The sequence below is a fragment of the Rhinoraja longicauda genome, chromosome 25 (genome assembly GCF_053455715.1).
Source record: "Rhinoraja longicauda isolate Sanriku21f chromosome 25, sRhiLon1.1, whole genome shotgun sequence".
NCBI lineage: Eukaryota > Metazoa > Chordata > Chondrichthyes > Rajiformes > Arhynchobatidae > Rhinoraja > Rhinoraja longicauda.
Genome location: NC_135977.1, coordinates 1899071 through 1919519, shown reverse-complemented (window position 1 = coordinate 1919519; position 20449 = coordinate 1899071). Strand labels below are relative to the sequence as shown.

Here is a 20449-nt window from a genome sequence, read left to right as displayed (position 1 = left end):
ATGGGCTCCCCTCTCCTCTCTCCCCTTGCTTCTCTCCTCTCTCCCACACCCGGGAGACCCTCTCCCCGCTATCGCCCCCCCCCCCCCCCCCCCGGACCTTTCACTCATGCGCTCCCCCGCCCCCCACGGACCTTTCACTCATGCGCTCCCCGCCCCCCCGGACCTTTCACTGATGCGCTCTCCCCCCCCCCGGACCTTTCACTGATGCGCACCCCCGCCCCCCACCTTTCACTAATGCGCTCCCCCCCCCCCGGACCTTTCACTGATGCGCTCCCCGCCCCCACCCCCCGGACCTGTTGGTGCTGGGGGCAAGAGAGAGTAGGGGAAAGGGGTGTGCTGGGGAAAGGGGGGGTGGGGGATAGTAAGAGTGTGTCTGGGGGAGAGAGAATGGTGGCGGGGTCTGAGAATGGGGACTGGGGAGGGGGACAACAGGGGTCGTCCGGAGGGGGCTTGGTGGTGGGGGAAATAGGGGTGCTGGGAAAAGGAGGTCGTGGGGAAAGGGGGGGGGTGTGGGGAGAGTAAGATTGGGGTTGGGGGAGGAGAGAATGGGGACTGGGGAGGGGGACAACAGGGGTCGTCCGGAGGGGGCTTGGTGGTGGGGGAAATAGGGGTACTGGGAAAAGGGGAGGTCGTGGGGAAAGGGGGGGTGTGGGGAGAGTAAGATTGGGGTTGGGGGAGGAGAGAATGGGGCGTGTGGGAATGGGCCCAACGGCGCTCCCGCACCCCCCCCCCCCCCCCCCGGACCTGTTGGTGCTGGGGGCAAGAGAGAGTAGGGGAAAGGGGTGTGCTGGGGAAAGGGGGGGTGGGGGAGAGTAAGAGTGTGTCTGGGGGAGAGAGAATGGTGGCGGGGTCTGATAATGGGGACTGGGGAGGGGGACAACAGGAGTCGTCCGGAGGGGGCTTGGTGGTGGGGGAAATAGGGGTACTGGGAAAAGGGGAGGTCGTGGGGAAAGGGGGGGTGTGGGGAGAGTAAGATTGGGGTTGGGGGAGGAGAGAATGGGGGGTGGGAATGGGCCCAACGGGCCCTCTTCGCTAGTTATATCTTAAAATTAAGAACAGGGCACAGTTCTGAGAAAAATTTCCTTGGTTATAGTCAGAAAAACATTTGTTAGAGAGAAGAATGGGCCCACTGCATCACATTCAGCAACAATGAAGGATGTTAAGATTGCTGCAAATGTATTAAATGAGCTTTGGTACAAAAAAGAGACTTAGTTGTTGTTAATTGCCAAAACCAGAGCCACTGGTCTGAGGGCCTTTTACATGTAAATTAAAGAATAGAAATTATCCGAGCTTGGAATTTAAATTAAAAATGTTAATAAATAGAAAATAATTGGAATCAATTACCAGACACAAATAACAATGCAGAAAAATTATGAATAAAGTACAAGTATGAATTTCACTTGTGAAATGTCTAAAAAACTAACAGCTGGTAATAACTTGAATGTAGATATCTGTTTCATACACAGATTTTGAATAGACATTTGTAACAATTATGCTCAATATTTTACAGTCCAAATTTAGGTATATTGAAACAGGAATTTCAAAATGTGTAGAAAATGCAGAGAAATGGGGTAAAAATGATACAATTAAAATCAGAGGCCGATGTCACCTAGCTATGGTGAGTCTGGCATCCACTGTATTTTTTTCCCCTCCATAAAAGATAAACATATGATATACAATGCCAGGAATGGCAAGGGCAAAATTATTTGCTGGCTTGTGACTTACACAAGGTAAAGTACAGTGCCCTCCATAATGTTTGTGACAAAGACCCATCATTTATTTGCCTCCGTACTCCACAATTTGAGATTTGTAATAGAGAAAAAAAAATCACACGTTGTTAAAGGGCACATTGTCAGTTTTTCCATAAAGAGTATTTTTATACATTTTGGTTTCACCATGTAGAAATTACAGCAGTGTTTATACATAGTCCCCCCATTTCATGGCACCATAATGTTTGGGACATAACAATGTCAAGTAAATGAAAGTAGTCATGTTTAGTATTTTGTTGCATGCAATGACTACTTGAAGTCTGCGATTCATGGACATCACCAGTTGCTGGGTGTCTTCTCTGGTGATGCTCTGCTCTTTAGCTTATGCTTGTTTTGGGGGCTAATCCCCTTCAGTTTTCTTTTCAGCATATAAAAGGCATGCTCAATTGGGTTCAGATCGGGTGATTGACTGGGCGACTTAAGAATTTACCATTTTTTAGATTTGAAAAACTCCTTTGTTGCTTTAGCAGTATGTTTGGGATCATTGTCTTACTGTAGAATGAACCGCCGGCCAATGAGTTTTGAGGCATTTGTTTGAACTTGAACTTGAGCAGGATGTGTCTATCCACTTCAGAATTCATTATGCTACTACTATCAGCAGTTGTATTATCAATGAAGATAAGTGAACCAGATGAGGTGGTATGCTTTGGATCTTGGGCAGTTCCTTCTCTCCTCCATACTTTGCTCTTGCCATCACTCTGATATGTTAATCTTCGTCTCATCTGTCCACAAGACCTTTTTCTAGAACTGTGGTTGCTCTTTTAAGTACTTCTTTTCAAACTGTAACCTGGCCATCCTATTTTTGTGGCTAACCAGTGGTTTGCATCTTGGAGTGTAACCTCTGTATTTCTGTTCATGAAGTCTTCTGTGGACAGTGGTCATTGACAAATCCCGACAAATCCCCACCTGACTCCTGAAGAGTGTTTCTGATCTGTCGAACAGGTATTTGAGGATTTTTAAAATTATAGAGAGAATTCTTCTGTCATCAACTGTGGAGGTCTTCCTTGGCCTGCCAGTCCCTTTGCGATTAGTAAGTTCACCAGGGCTCTCTTTCTTCTTAATGATGTTCCAAACAGTTGATTTTGATAGACCTAAGGTTTGGCTGATGTCTCTAACAGTTTTATTCTTGTTTCTCAATCTCATATGGCTTCTCTGAATGTCACTGGCTCGTCCTCATGTTGATAAACAGCAATAAAAGTTTCCAAAGGTGATGGAAAGACTGGAGGAAATACTAGGTGCTAAGAGCTCTCTTATACCTGCATTACGGAGACAATTAAACACACCTGAGCAATTACAAACACCTGTGAGGCCATGTGTCCCAAACATAATGCTGCCCTGAAATGGGAGGAACTATGTATAAACACAGCTGTAATTTCTACATGGTGAAACCAAAATGTATAAAAATTGCCTTTATTAAAATCTGACAATGTGCACTTTAACCACATGTGATTTTTTTTCTATTACAAATCTCAAATTGTGGAGTACAGAGGCAAATAAATAAATTATGGGTCTTTGTCCCAAATATTATGGAGGGCATTGTATCTTGAAGTGTTAAGTGAAAAGCAGAAAATTGCAAAATAGGCTTCATAAGTGGATGGATGAATAGCAGCCAGATGCAATTCAAGTTAATGTGGGAGGTGAAATTACATTCTCAATGCAGAAATACCAGTGAAGGCAGGAATAAAGCAAGTTAAGCACATTGGTTAGCAATAGATGCAGTTTTCTTTCATAAGACGCAAAAAGCTGCACAACCACTTGGACAAATGAAGTGTCGTCAGCACCAGATCTTAAAGGACAGGTGGACATGATATGTTCAATGATTTTAGATTTATGACTACAATTACACCTTGCACAAATCTCTTATTTGAGGAGCGGGTAGCTGCAGCCACGATCCATGTGGATTCTTTTAAACACAGTTTCAGCTGTGAAGGTCAGTAGTGAGGTATGCATCCACTGCAAAGGTTATGCCCTAAAGTTGCTTCCATTTACACAACATTTGTTTGTTGACATGTTAGTAGACGGAAATTGTCCTCCACCTAGCAGAGCTCGAATGTACCCTCACTCTCCTCCACCTAGCAGAGCTGGTCCTTACCCTTAACAACTTCTCCTTCGACTCCTACCACTTCCTGCAAATCCAAGGTGTAGCTATGGGCACTTGCATGGGGCCCAGCTATGCCTGTCTCTTTGTAGGGTTTCTCGAACAATCATTGTTCCAGGCATACACTGGCCCTATCTCTGAACTCTACCTCCGCCACATTGATGACTGCATCGGTGCTACCCCCTGCACCCATGGGGAACTCACTGACTTCATCAACTTCACGACTAATTTCCATCCTGCACTCAAATTCACTTGGACCATCTCTGACATTTCCCTACTGTTTCTAGATCCACAGGCTCCATCACAGGAGACAAACTATCAACTGACATCTATTACAAACTCCCGTAGCATCTAGACTACACTTCTTCCCACCCTGCTTCCTGTAAAGACTCTATCCCCTACTCCCAATTCCACCATCTATGTCGCATCTGCGCCCATGATAAGGTGTTTCACACCAAGTCATCGGAGATATCCTCATCCTAAATACAGGACGCTGTCTGTATAGAGTTTGTACGTTCTCCCGTGGGTTTTCTCCGGGTGCTCCGGTTTCCTCCCACATTCTAACGGTTTTCAGGTTTGTAGGTTAGTTGGCTTCTATAAATTGTCCCTTGTGTGTATGATAGAACTGGTGTACAGGTGATTGTTGGTCGGCGTGAACTGGGTGTGCCAAAGGGCCTGTTTCCTCACTGTATCTCTAAACTAATCAAGGGAAAGAGCGAAATAAAAGAAAATGGGTTCTTAAGAGTAGGGAAGGTGAGAGATGAACAGAAGGAGCAAAAGTGAACAGGATGACAGAGGTATGGGGATGGGAGGAGAAATGTGTGCACACCAAGGGGTGGGAGGCAAAAAGGAGAAGGGGGGACCAAAGGGTTTAACTTGAAATTATAGAATTCACTGTTCATTGGGTTGAGTTGCAGACTAACCAAGTGGACAATGAGGTGCTGTCCTTCCTGTTTGCACATGACTTCACTGGCAGTGGAGGAGGCCAAGGACAGAAAGGTCAGTATGGGTTAGTTTGTGCGTGGCCTCACTCTGAAGCAAGTGGTCATCATTTAAACACAAAAGAGTCAAGTGTTCAAGACAGAGATCAAGGCTTTTTTTTCCCCTTGAGAGTCATGAGTCTTTGGAATGTTTCCTCAAAGAGTAATGGAAGCAATATCATTAAGGCAGAAGTACAGGTTTTTAATAGGAAAATGAAAGGTTGCTGCAACTAGACAGCAATGCCAAATTAAGATTATCATGTTATTAATTTGAGGGGACTTAATTATTGGAGGGATGTGGACAGACTGGATATGAGGAGGCTATTGCCATTGGTTGAGGTCTTGGTAAAAGAAGTCAAAGGCAAAAGGGAAGAGAATTAAGAATGACATATGGATGATCTATACTTTTCTCCCAAAGCATGCATTTGGAATTTGGCATGCACCGCCTGCAGATGTGGTTCCATTGTGGCCAAAAGGGAATGATGGAGAAAAATGTGCAAAGATGCAGAAGGAGGTGAAATGAAAGAGTTCCTAAGGGAGAGTATTGTCATAGACATGCTTAGCGAAATGGCCTCCTTCTGTGCTGCAATCGCTCTATGATTCTTCGAGCTGCAGGAAGTGATTGTGATAACCTTTGCACGCACTTTTCATAAAATACAGCATTTGTGCTCAAGTATCTGGATATATTCGACCAATGTGCACAGATCAATATCAAGGGGAAAACAGTATGAACTAATATTCATTGTTTCATACTACAGCCCTAAGTTAAAAAAGTTAACCTTTCGCAATTTAAAGTCCATGTACAGTTACAGAAGCAGATTCTAATACACAGAGATAGTGTATGAAGCACAGGGGTCACATAAATCAAATTACCTTAACCTCGCAGAGATTAAAATATATTGTTTCTGGCTCAGTTAAACCCAAGTTTTTCTATGCACAGCAACCGAAATGAACCGAATTTGTAACTTAAAAATCTAAAAAATTGGCAGCCATTGACAGATACAGCCTGGAAATAGGTCCTATGGCCCACTGAACCCATTCCTCCCATCGATCACCCGTTCAGACATGTTCTATGTTGTCCCTCTTCTGCATCCATTCCCTACACACTAGGGGCAAGTTACGGAAGCCAATTAACCAACAAACCAGCACATCTTTGATGTGGGAGGAATTATAAATTTCAGAAATGAAGCTGATCAGATCATTTTAGTTAGCTCTAATTTTTATGAAATGTTTGAATATATTAAAAATTACAGCGCATTTTTTCCCTTCAAGAAACTTTGCTTGGTCTCAAAGTTTAATTTTATTTTAAAATAATTTTAATTTAAACAATTTTAAAAAGCTGACATTGATGTCCAACCTCAAAATAGCATCATAAAACACAGAAGCAGACTCTTCAGCCCACTATGTTCACAACAACCATTAAATACCTACACTAATTCTATTTACCAGCTCTTGGTCCCTGGCCTGCTATGCTTTGATGATTTGATGAATAACCTCACATGGAATATGCCAGCAGACAACATTACAAACTGATAACATAACTGCCCATAGCTTCATCCCAACTTCATTAAGCAAAAATATTCCCAATTAACAAGAAAATGAAACCTTCTTACTCCTCAATTCCATTACCTGTACTATCACCATAAAAATCATATTGATGAGCATTCCAAAACCAGTTTTACTCATGTGTGCCATTTTATCAGCCAGCAAATTCTTGAAAGAAAGCCTAACCTAAAAATGTGATGCTTTCAAGCTCACAGTTGGTCTGGAACAGATAATTAGAAGAAAAACAAAACCTACTAGTTGGGTTAGTTTGCCCAGCTAAATGAAAATGAATTTTGATTATATTAATTACTCCATCTGTATACCAAATTTCAAAAAGAAAAAAATTGCCAACAATTTGTCCCGTGCCTTCTCCATTTTATTATTTGGAAGATTAGAAAATCAGTAGTTATATACATACACACATAAACCATAGCACAAAAAGTAAGGAAATTTGTGTTTGGTAGATTATTTCTTTGTTGTAACAATGCTTCTTGGCAATAAATCTTATACCGTTGGAAAGCAGAGAAGATTTGGCAAATTTTTCATGGGCGCAACCCATATACTCAGCTCTGCTGCTCATCCCACAAATGCATGTTCCTTACAAATGTGGCACCATTTAAAAGGGAAATAAACAGGCTTTCCAACGGTATAAGATTTATTGCCAAGAAGCATTGTTACAACAAAGAAATAATCTACCAAACACAAATTTCCTTACTTTTTGTGCTATGTTTATATGCACACATATATACACATAAACACATATATACATGCATACACACATATATACAGTGCCCTCCATAATGTTTGGGACAAAGGCCCATCATTTATTTATTTGCCTCTGTACTCCACAATTTGAGATTTGTAATAGAAAAACTCACATGTGGTTATAGTGCACAGTCAGATTTTAATAAAGGCCATTTTTATACATTTAGGTTTCACCATGTAGAAATTACAGCAGTGTTTATACATAGTCCCCCGATTTCAGGGCACCATGATGTTTGGGACACAGCAATGTCATGTAAATGAAAGTAGTCATGTTTAGTATTTTGTTGCATATCCTTTGCATGCAATGACTGCTTGAAGTCTGCGATTCATGGACATCGCCAGTTGCTGGGTGTCTTCTCTGGTGATGCTCTGCCAGGCCTGTATTGCAGACATCTTTAGCTTATGCTTGTTTTGGGGGCTAGTCCCCCTTCTGTTTTCTCTTCAGCAGCAGTCTGTCTGTCTTTTTCTTTCTTTGGGTATTGTTAGCGTTTAAATGTATGTAATGTAATGACCTATTTTTAGCCGTGTATATGTGGGGGTTGGTGGAAACCTTTTGTTTTAAATCTCCTCCTCAACGGAGATGCGACCTTTTTCCATGTTGTATCTCCATTCAGGCTACGACCCAACACCATGGAGTTGGCAGCCTCCAGCTGGGATCGACCTTGAAGGCTCCGGTCGCAGGGCCTGGACTTACCATCTCGGAGGCTTCGGCCGCGGGCCCTGTGGACCGCAACATCGGGGGCTCGCAGGTCCCTGGCTGGCGAATGGCTTTCGGGAGCTCCAGCCGTAGCAGCTTCGACCGCCCCAAATCGTGAGGCTCGATCGACCCGTTCGCATGACCTTCATCGCCCTGCGTGGCTCGGCCGCGGCACTTTCCATCGCCGGGTGGGGGCTCAGGACCTTCATCGGCCTGCTCGGCTCGGCCTGGAACCTTCCATCACCCGGCGGGGGATTCGGGAGTCAGGAGCCTCGATCGCCTCGAGACAGCAGTTTGACTGCCTGACCGCAGGAGAGGAACGGAGGAGGAGATAAGACTTTTCTTTGCCTTCCATCACAGTGAGGGTGTGCCTGGAGGAATCACTGTGATGGTTGTATGTGTTAAACTTGTGTGGTTGTGTGTCTTGTGCTCTTTATTGTTTGTGACAGGATGGTAACGACAATTTTGTTCAATTCATTTTGAATGACAATAAAAGCAATTTGATTTGAAAAGGCATGCTCAATTGGGTTCAGATCAGGTGAATGACTTGGCCACTCAAGAATTAACCTTTTTTTTAGTTTTGAAAAACTCCTTTGTTGCTTTAGCAGTATGTTTGGGATCATTGTCTTGCTGTAGAATGAACAACCGGCCAATGTGTTTTGAGGCATTTGTTTGAACTTGAGCAGATAGGATGTGTCTATACACGTCAGAATTCATTATGCTACATCAGCAGCTGTATCATCAATGAGCCAGTACCTTCAGCAGTCATACATGCCCAGGCCATTAACACCCCCATCACCGTGTTTCACAGATGAGGTGGTATGCTTTGGATCTTGGGCAGTTCCTTCTCTCCTCCATACTTTGCTCTTGCCATCACTCTGATATAAGTTAATCTTCATCTCATCTGTCCACAACACCTTTTTCCAGAACTGTGGTTACTCATTTAATTACTTCTTGGCAAACTGTAACCTGGCCATCCTATTTTTGCAGCTAACCAGTGGTCTGCATCTTGCAGTGAAGTCTCTGTATTTCTGTTCATGAAGTCTTCTACGGACAGTGGTCATTGATAAATCCACGCCTGACTCCTGAAGAGAGTTTCTGATCTGTCGGACAGGTGTTTGGGGATTTTTCTTTATTATAGAGTGAATTCTTCTGTCATCAGCTGTGGAGGTCTTCCTTGGCCTGCCAGTCCCTTTGCAATCAGTAAGCTCACCATTGCTCTCTTTCTCCTTAATGATGTTCCAAACAGTTGATTTTGGTACGCCTAAGGTTTGGCTGATGTTTTATTTTTGTTTCTCAGTCTCATAATGGCTTCTTTGATTTTCATTGGCACAACTTTGTTCCTCATAATGATAAACAGCAATAAAAGTTTCCAACTGTGATGGAAAGACTGGAGGAAACACTGGGTGCTGAGAGCTCTCTTATACCTGCATTAAGGAGGCAATTAAACATACCTGAGCAATTACAAATGCCTGTGACGCCATGTGTCCCAAACATTATGGTGCCCTGAAATGGGGGGACTATGCATAAACACAGCTGTAATTTCTACATGGTGAAACCAAAATGTACAAAAATGGCCTTTAATAAAATCTGACAATGCGCACTTTAACCACATGTGATTTTTTTCCTATCACAAATCTCAAATTGTGGAGTACAGAGGCAAATAAATAAATGATGGGTTTTTGTCCCAAACATTATGGAGGGCACTGTACATACACAATACGGATCACATTTTAAGAAAGCAAACTTCATTGCTGTGCTGACAGAATATTTATTTATATCACATGGCTTTAGTAAAAGTAGGAAATCTACTTTTCTAAAGATCATTCTCTGCAATGTATTACATGCACGGGCAATATTGGCTGTTTCAAAGAATTAAAACTGTGATATCTTCTCTAATCAGTTTCAAAGTAGATCACTCACAATTCAAAATGCTTTTTACTACATTGCAAGGTTACAAAGTAACTCATCTGAATTTTTTTAAGACTTCTGGAATTATCAAATTTATTTTATCATGCTCCAGACTGTCTGCATCCTAGCTCACTAAATGGTTGAAGTGAAAATGCCTTGTTCAAAATAAAGAGCAAGGGCGTGCTTGACATCTATAATTAAACTGTTGCTGTTAAGCTATTAGAAATACAAAAAAAAAATAGGCTCTCGGAGCAACAATTGGGGAAAAAAAAACAGATTTGTAAAAGTATAAATAGTGTTCAATTAACCAGATTGGGGTTTTTTTAATGAGCTAATAGAAAAAAATCAGGAGGAATAGAGAAGGTTGAAAGTTGCTGTTTGTATAGATTTTCAGAAAGCATTTGATGAAATCCTGCACAAAAGGCTTGTTAACAAAATTGAGCCTGATAAAATTAATGGGGCTGAAGGAGCAGAGATAGGAAATTTGCTTGTTTGTTAAAATAAAACGATGGTCTTTGTAGGGGGTCAAAACATATGCAAAACATCTTTTTGGGAACATGGTTGTGACTTTACAAATGGGGGTAAACAATGAGGGGCAATAATAAGACAAATAAAGGACAAATAAAAGACACAGGAAAATTAAATTTAATACAGTAAATGTGAAGCAATACACTTTGGTAGAATATAGAGGATGGATAATACAAACTTCATACCTCAAGTTCTAAAGGGTGTGCTCAAAAGGACTTTAGGAATACAGGTCAGTTACTTGACATGAAAGTGGCAGGATATGTCTATTTAGTGTTACATGTAGATCCTGGGATTGTTGGAGACACTATGCAGTACAGCAGCAAAGGGGTTATCTTGAATCTGTGTAAACATTAGAGAGACCTCAATGGAAGTACAGATTCCAATTACAGTTACCTAACTTTAGGGAGGATGTGAATGTGAAGGTATGGATTTCCAAGAAATTCTAGGAATGAGGAATTTCAGCGATAAGTCTGAAAGGGCACTGCCTCTTCTTCTGCCTCAACAATTCTCTGATATAGGTCGGCTTTGGATATTTGGCTCAAAATAGAATTTTAGCATCTTTCGATTTTAAATGTTGAGTAGTCTATAGAAAATGTGATATTTGGAAATAATATACGTTATAAGAAATCTGCACTGTTTCACTAAACATCTGACCTCTTACTCTAATGTCAAATCACTTCAGTAAACAGCAACCGTATTCAATTATTTGGAAAAGCCCTGCGCAGCCAAAACGGTTAATGATGATTGCATACATTCCCTGCCAAATAGAGTTTGCGTAAAACATCTGCTCATATCTTACTGGAAGTACCTTTTTTAGATGGGCACTAACCAAGAGGTACCTATGTAATCATGCTAATTGTTTTGAGGAACAAACAAACAAACTTCATCTGGAGAGTTATTCTGCGAGCAAACATTTCAATTAATTGCCCAAAGGGAAAAATTCCTACAATTCTACTGACACAATTCCACAAGCTGACAAATCAACCCCGTCGCATTCCCACAGGCCACTCTGAATTATATATTCACATAGTTTTTAAACATTTTCCTCCAAACATCAAATGCTTTTCATATCATTAATTAAAAACAAATCTCAGTGTTTCGCCAATTCTGAAAGCAAGCAGGATATCCCAATTTAATTTGCAGTTAAAATCAAGAGCTAGCCCATTGATAATAACAAGCAGCAAAGCTGTGTTTACAATAAACGTTGAATGGTAACACAAATATTCAACTCACGGTTTCGATTGTAAATTGAAACACATCTAAATGATGCAAATGATTGGGAAGATCACCATGCTTTTCTTCCTGAAAAGGTAAAATAATGAAGTTCTTACAAAATCAGTTGCTAAATAAGAGGATGATTACAAACAATTTGTTTAAAAAACATATCCATTAGATCTATATTTTACAATCCATTTTGTTTTCAACACACTGATAATTGTAACATCTTAGACAGGAGCCACGAGTTGCAACTATTACAACAGGATCATGCAACCTGCTTTGAAAGTCAATTTCCCCCTTTGTTTTTAAATCAGCAGTTTCTTTATTTACTGATGGTAAAACTTTTTTAAAAATTAACAGCGCACAACATATCTTTACCTTCAATATAGGTCTCAGGTTATGATACTACTGTGTACATTCTCCATTTTCAGACATAGAAATGCATTGAAATAGGCAGTGGGTTTGATTCCACCCGCAAACATCTGATGTTTACAACTATATTAAGCAGACCAATTTCCAGACCAAGTCACAGAGCCAAACAGCACGGAAACCGGCCCTACCGTCCACCTCATCCATGCCAACCAAGATGTCCATGTATGTTAGCTACAATAATAGGCTCATTTTTTCCCTATCTCACTTTAAACCAATGCCCTCTAGTTCTTGATTCTTCCACCCTGGGAAAGACAATGTGTGCATTCATGTTTTACAGTGCCCTCCATAATTATTGGGACAAAGACCCATCATTTATTTATTTGCCTCTGTACTCCACAATTTGAGATTTGTAATAGAAAAAAAAAAATCACATGTGGTTAAAGTGCACATTGTCAGATTTTATTAAAGGCCATTTTTATACATTTTGGTTTCACCATGTAGAAATTACAGCAGTGTTTGTACATAGTTCCCCCATTTAATGTTTGGGACACAGCAATGTCATGTAAATGAAAGTAGTCATGTTTAGTAGTTTGGTGCATATCCTTTGCATGCAATGACTGCTTGAAGTCTGCGATTCACGGACATCACCAGTTGCTGGGTGTCTTCTCTAGTGATGCTCAGCCAGGCCTGTATTCCAGCCATCTTTAGCTTATGCTTGTTTTGGAGGCTAGTCCCCTTCAGTTTTCTCTTCAGCATATAAAAGGCATGCTCAATTGAGTTCAGATCGGTTGATTGACTTGGCCATTCAAGAATTGACCATTTTTTTTAGCTTTGAAAAAACTCCTTTGTTGCTTCAGCAGTATGTTTGGGATCATTGTCTTGCTGTAGAATGAACCGCCGGCCAATGTGTTTTGAGGCATTTGTTTGAACTTGAGCAGATAGGATGCGTCTATCCACTTCAAAATTCATTATGCTACTACCATCAGCAGTTGTATCATCAATTAAGTTAAGTGAGCCAGTACCTTCAACAGCCATACATGCCCAGGCCATAACACCCCCACCACCCTGTTTCACAGATGAGGTGCTATGCTTTGGATTCTGGGCAGTTCCTTCTCTCCTCCATACTATGCTCTTCCCATCACTTTGATACAAGTTAATCTTCGTCTCATCTGTCCTCAAGACCTTTTTCCAGAACTGTGGTTGCTCTTTTAAGTACTTGGCAACTGTAACCTGGCCATCCTATTTTTGTGGCAAACCAGTGGTTTGCATCTTGCAGTGTAGCCTCTGTTTTCTGCGGACAGTGGTCATTGACAAATCCGCACCTGACTCCTGAAGTGTGTTTCTGATCTGTCGGACAGGTGTTTAGGAATTTTTCTTTATTATAGAGAGAATTCTTCTGTCATCAGCTGTGGAGGTCTTCCTTGGCCTGCCAGTCCCTTTGTGATTAGTAAGCTCACCAGTGCTCTCTTTCTTCTTAATGATGTTCCAAACAGTTGATTTTGGTGAGCCTAAGGTTTGGTTGATGTCTCTAACAGTTTTATTCTTGTTTCTCAGTCTCATAATGGCTTCTTTGACTTTCATTGGCACAACTTTGGTCCTCATGTTGATAAACAGCAATAAAAGTTTCCAAAGGTGATGGAAAGACTGGAGGAAACACTGGGTGCTGAGAGCTCTCTTATACCTGCATTAAGGAGGCAATTAAACACACCCGAGCAATTACAGACGCCTGTAAAGCCATGTGTTCCAAACATTACGGTGCCCTGAAATGGGGGGACTATATATAAACACAACTGTAATTACATGGTGAAACCAAAATGTTTAAAAATGGCCTTTATTAAAATCTGACAATGTGCACTTTAACCACATGGTATTTTTTATATTACAAATCTTAAATTGTGGAGTACAGAGGCAAATAAATAAACAATGGGTCTTTGTCCCAATCATTATGGCGGGCACTGTATATGTCATGCCAGGTATCTGCCTTGCAGTTAAGTGGAGGAGCAGGAGTGCTACGCAATGCAAGACTTTGGCACTACTTGTGTCCCTGTTAACCCTGCCATGATTTCATCTCCAGGCTTATGCTCAAATCTACAACTTCATGACCATATATCCCCTCAGCAAATAGGTTTCTCCCTTGGCTTCTTCTTAGCCATAAAGACTGTTCCTGGCTAACCAATGTAAAAAATAGACCATAACTAGTTCCTAAAGAGGAAGCAAGTATGGTTAAAGAAGACATTGATTAATGTTTAGCAAGCAGTGGAAGGAATAGCTAGTTGGACAACTTTAAAAAAGTAGAGGGATTATCACAGAGGGATTAGATTTCAATGGTTGAAGCAAGGGAACTGGAAATTGATTAGTATATAGCATTAGAAAGATTTCAAACCTATATGGAATAACTCTGGACAAAGGGAGAAAGAATAGAAACAATATAGGATGAAAAATGTTCCTCCTACTAGTTTTAATTGTCATGTGTTTTATTGTCATATGTCCCGAAATGGAACAATGAAACTTTTACTTGCAGCAGCACAACTAATATGTAAACATAGTATTCTGTAAAACCCATAACAAACAAAAAGTTCATATAAAAAACAGACAAATAAACAAACAATAATAGTGCAATTAATAGGCAGAAATTATTGGAAGAGATCTTGGGGAGAAAGCAGAAACAAGATTCATGATGGGTTTATTGTCACATGTACCATAAGATACAGTGAAATTCGAGTTACCATAATTAAGGTATGTGGTTGTCTGGGGAACAATTGCCTTGTGTTCTGTGCCAGTGCTTAGTCTAGATTTGTCTAAGAACAAGTGTTCAATTTAGATGCCCAGCAGGCAGTGGACAGAAGACAAAACTTGAAACGTGATGATCCCAATTCAGCTATCATCTTCTCAGTGCTATTTAGTTCAAACAGATTCAGTTTCACAAACTGATAAAGTACAACTGTGCAAAACCAACGGGCTATAAAGTACAATTTTTGTTTAGTCAGAATAATGAGTAAATCGAATAAAGTGACATGATTTTTAAAAATATGCATAATTCTCTCTCACACCTTAAAACACAAGCTCTTTCCCGTAGCACTTTTCCCAAGCACTGATCATCATTGGATACATTGCCCAGAGATTAATCGCTGTTTGGCAGTGGATATAAGCAAACTGTTCAAATGCAAGATATCATCTATTGACCCAAGTTTATCAGTGGATTAAAATAAAATTGTAACATTAAACAACTTTCCCTTCTCTAAGTATTACAATTCAGGGTGCTGAATTTAATTATAAAACCTCATCAATGTTCTCCGAGTCGTCAAGTCAGTCGGTTATTAAGAAAATAATTACTGGCAGTTCATGAAGGGAGTCCTTCACCTCCTTAAAAGCACAAGGGGATGGACACCAGATGTGTCCTGGGAAGGACCAGCTGGATGCAAGTTAATAAAAAGAGCTTCTTATGCAAATCTGTGCAAGAATTTCTTATGTAAACTTGTACTAGAAGCTTTTATTGCATCTACTAACACAAATCTTCCATTTTTTATATTATTGAAAGAAACAGACTTATTAACAGTCCCACTCCAGGAAACCTTCCTTAGGTGTACATCAATTTCCAAGCTTTACAACATTCACCCAACACAAAATCAGTAGCAAAAAGTAAGCTGCCTATTTGGTTAGTGGGTGAAAATTCACTTTTATACCCAAATCTTTCTACACAATAGTCAATGAAATAGTCTAATTTCAAACATGTATTCAAGTCAACAGATAAAAATCTATCTATACAAGCACCAGCCTATTGCTCCTGCAAATACTGCATTGTGATTTATTATAAAAAGGTCACCAGGACTTTGACAGAACTGAATAAGGCCAAGCTCAATGCAACATGAGAAATAGCTCTGTACAGATATGAGAGTTGGCTTTGGAAAGCAGTTCCAGCATTTTTCAAAAACATTATATTTCTCAGAAATCCTTAGCTGAATGCAAAGATGTCAAAACTAGAAAGTGGGCCTACAATTGTCATGATCAGTAATTGAATTATCCAAAGAACAGTAAGAAAGGCAGCATTTCATAGCCAGAAATACCTAGGGAGTTGAAACCGAGTGAAGACAAACCACCAACCAGGACTGAAGTATCATAGAGTTGCAGTTCAGATATAGTTCATAACCTTGTTTGTTTAGTTTGCCTAGAATTTTATCTATTACATTGTTCTAATTTTGTCAAACTCTATGTATTTACAAAATATGTAGGGCTTGCTATCGTTCTTGCCAAACCACATAATCTGAGGTACAGCTAGTCAAACAGCAATCATTCTTTAGGTCCACATTATGTGTAGTAAATTCCAGCTGGATTGTGTCAGATTACCAGGGCACAATCTTATCTCCCTCTATTATTTCCCCTTCAAATAATTATAGGTGCACCACCGATTTTCCGGCAACTGGTGGTCCGCTTTAATCTGGACAAAATTACGAGAGTGCACTTTAAATTCCCCCGGAGGATGTCCCCTCCTATGGGTTTGGGTTAAACATGGACAAATGAGACTAGCTTAGATGGGTACTTGCTCGGCCCAGACAAGTTGTACCAAAGGGCCGACTCCATGACAGTTTCAAAAGCTTATTTCTAAAAATATACATCTCACCTAGTTGATTTCAGTTTGCCATAAATCATTATGATTTGATTTGTATCAAGTCCGATGTCCTTCAAAATGTGCAACAAGAACCTTGGCCCCCGCGCCTGACCTTCCTCCTGTGGTGCAGTACGGTGGCAGAGGGTCAAAGAGGATAGCCACCGGCAGCACGAACATGCTGCAGCGCCTTACGGCCGCTCTCCTGCTGCTGGCCACCGCGATGGCCGCCCAGGGCCGGGGTGAGTGGCTCCCTCTCCCCCCTCAGCCCCGGGGGAGACTCCCCAGCTGGCAACGGGTCCACGGGTCATCAGTTGGGGGAGGGTTGCCGGACCCGGTATTCATGGGTGCGCAGTTGGGGGAGGCATGCCAGGCCCAGCGGCGGCCCTCGACCCTGGGATGTTGCTGAGCGCTTTTCGGGTAAATAAAATTGTGTTTAGAAGTTTATCAATGCAGGAGAAATTTGGACCCAACGGGTCGTCTAGTAGGTATTAAGATTCTCCTTTACAGAACCACAATACATTGCAATAATATTGTTGATCCCATTACACAGTAGGCTTTTAAACTGGCTCCTGTTCAATTGTCACAATTGAACATGCTACCTATTATTAGATTAGTCCCTAAACATACTGTGAAGGATGTAAAAGAGTAAATTCTATTAATTACAAACAATTAACAACAGAAAAAAGATGAACCCATTATATTAATTCACAACATTTTAAATCCATATTTATGGCAACATCACAGAAATGTTGATTTGTGACAAACATGATAATAAATCACACTAATTTGTCTGTAAATAAATGCCATATACTGTGTCTGCAGATTGTTGCCATGGCAGTAAAAGCGAATAATTTTTAAATTATATATGAAGATGAATTAGCAAAGACTATGCCGGCACGGTAGCGCAGCGGTAGAGTTGCTGCTTTACAGCGAATGCAGCGCCGGAGACTCAGGTTCGATCCTGACTACGGGTGCTGCACTGTAAGGAGTTTGTACGTTCTCCCCGTGACCTGCGTGGGTTTTCTCCGAGATCTTCGGTTTCCTCCCACACTCCAAAGACGTACAGGTATGTAGGTTAATTGGCTGGGTAAATGTTAAAAAAATTGTCCCTAGTGGGTGTAGGATAGTGTTAATGTACGGGGATCGCTGGGCGGCACGGACTTGGAGGGCCGAAAAGGCCTGTTTCCGGCTGTATATATATGATATGATATGATGATATGATGATAGAATAATATGGCAAAGGAACAGGCCCTTCAGCCTACTATGTATGTGCTGTCCATGTCAAATTAAACTAATCCTCCCTGTTAGCACATAGTCCACATCCCTCCATTCCCTGCCTTTCATATGCCTTTAACATTGCTCTCATAACTGCTTCCATGGCAGCCCATTACATGCACCCATCGCTGATTGTGTAAAATTCTTATCACTTAAATCTCCATTAAACTTTCCACCTCACACCTTATGGGATTTGATATTTCCATTCTGGGGAAAAAAGACCAATTATTTACTCTAGGTCTCTCATAATTTCTACTTAACCCAATTAGGTCGCTCCTCAGCCTCCAATGCTCCAGAGAATGCAATCCAAGTATGTCCAACCTATCCTTGGAGCTAATCCAGGAAGCTTCCTGGTGAATCTCTTTTGTACTCTCTTCAGAGTCTTCACATCCTTCCTATTATGCTGCAAACAGAACATATACAATACTCCAAATGTGGTCTCAAAGTTTATATAGCTGCAACACAACCTCCTGATTTTGATACACTAACTAATAAAAGCAAGCATGCCATATGCCTGTCTTTACTTGTGTACTTACCTTATGTGCTTGTGTTGTCAATTTGATGGAGCTTTGGACCCTTGGATCCCTCTGTACATCAATGCCCCTCAGGGGCCTTTTACTGCATACTTTTACCTTACATTTGACTTCCCAAAGCGCAACACATCATTAGTGCAGATTACACTCCATTTGTCATTACTCTACCCGAATTTACATTCTACCGCATTCCTTTGACAACCTTCCATACTCAGCCAATTTGTGTTATCTGCAAATTTACTAATCAGCTGACCTATATTATCATCCAAATGTATCACAAACCTGGGTTCTAGCAATGATACTTATGGAATACCCACTTGTCATGGATTTCCAGTTGGAAGACCCCCCCCCCCTCCACCACTACTCTTGCCTTCAATGGCCAAACCAACTTTCATCGAATCTACTAAGTCACCATGGATCTCATTCCATCTTAATCTTCTGGATCAGCTTACCATGAGAAACATTGATGAATTCTTTATATAGTTTATGTAGACAACATCCATTGTCCCACTCTCATAAATAATCATCCAAAATACACGATTTGGCTCCCATATTCACATTGAAACATTTCTTCCACAGCTGGTGCTCGGCCCAATGAATTCCTCTAGGGAACTTGTTGCTCCTGATTTCAGTATCTGCAGTCTTGTGCAACTCTTTTCATTTAAAAAATATAGGGATATAATCCCAGATTGTTGGGCATCACCCTTCTACTATAAGTATTTCTATACTTCAAGGGTTTTCAGGGTGGTTGAATACCAGATAGGATAGGATAGCAGATATGATTCATAATGGAGCCAATCACACCAAAGCAGAAAATCACATTTTAAACCAATAAGCACTCAATAGTAGATTACTAGCTTGCATGTTTGACTGACATATATGTTACATTTCTTCATGAACAAATTCATAGCAAGAAATTTTGAGAATCTGTTGAATATTTTCACATTGTGACACTAAAATATTGGACATATTATTGAAATAAATATTGCAGGTAGTGTGATTGTTATAAAATCTGCCTAATCATGGTGTGCAACTTCCAAAAGGCATTCATTTTTGTAAATTTCTGATTATCTGAAGCTGCTATGATTTTAAACAAACTAATTATTTTTTTTTAAACACAATTTACCTTGTGCAATTATAATTGCATCAACATGAAATTTTCATTCGCATTTTTTGAATCTCATGAGACTTTGGCCTACTTTCACATTGATTTAAACCCTCGGCATCAAAAGCAAAATAACAATATCATTGTTTTAGTGTAATATAACAGCTTTAGTGGCACAGAAAAACAGATGACAGATATTCACTTGTGATGCTAGAGAACGTTGTGCGATATAGGAAAATTATGTTGGCAGATTCTTTTCTATCATTTAAGATTTTTTAGTTGGTAATTTATTCATTTCAATATAATCTGCACAAAATTTGATCATAGAAAGAAAACTCGAATGGAGCTAGATAATCACCCGTGCTTAAAATGAGTTAATAACTTAATATTTTTTCAATTAAGCTATTGAGAGGCACTTACCGCCTCTAAAAGCAGTATAACCTTTACTTTTATTTTTCAGTTTAGTTAAATCAATGTCCATTCAAGGGCAGTTTCAATAAAAGGATTAAATTATAAAAATGCCTGTTTTTTTTGTACATTTGATAATAGATTTGAACACCACTTTCGAATGCAGTAGGAGCCATTAACAGTAGACGTACAGGTATGTAGGTTAATTGGCTGGGTAAAATGTAAAAATTGTCCCTAGTGGGTGTAGGATAGTGTTAATGTACGGGGATCGCTGGGCGGCACGGACTTGGTGGGCCGAAAAGGCCTGTTTCCGGCTGTATATATATAATATGATATGATATGATAGTATTCAGATTGGGATTAGTTTATTGTCACATACACCAGGGTGCGATGCATCTTAACTGCATTTCCTGTATTATTTTGATTGATGTATTGGACTGTTTGACATTCAGTTGATTCACAGTGGTATTTTGTACCTTACATTTCAGCCTCCAAGATAAATAATTGATAACTTAGCAACCACAGCAGCACTCATGGCATGATAAATGCTTTCAATGCTTATCTTTATCAGGGACATCCAGATAAGGTACTTAAATGATAACATCAACTAACAGACAACTTCTGAGTTATAGGTAAGAA

At 40.4% G+C, this 20449-nt stretch overlaps 1 protein-coding gene across 5 annotated transcripts in view; it reads right to left on the bottom strand.

Moving 5' to 3' along the window:
- Window positions 1-11597, bottom strand: part of fbrsl1 (fibrosin-like 1) — a 441460-nt gene extending 429863 nt beyond the window's left edge. For all 5 annotated transcript variants that reach the window (XM_078421922.1, XM_078421925.1, XM_078421924.1 and 2 more), the window contains exon 1: window positions 11527-11597. The gene's annotated coding sequence lies outside the window, so the exon portion shown is untranslated. The remainder of the gene's footprint in view (window positions 1-11526) is intronic.
- Window positions 11598-20449: the final 8852 nt, after the last annotated feature.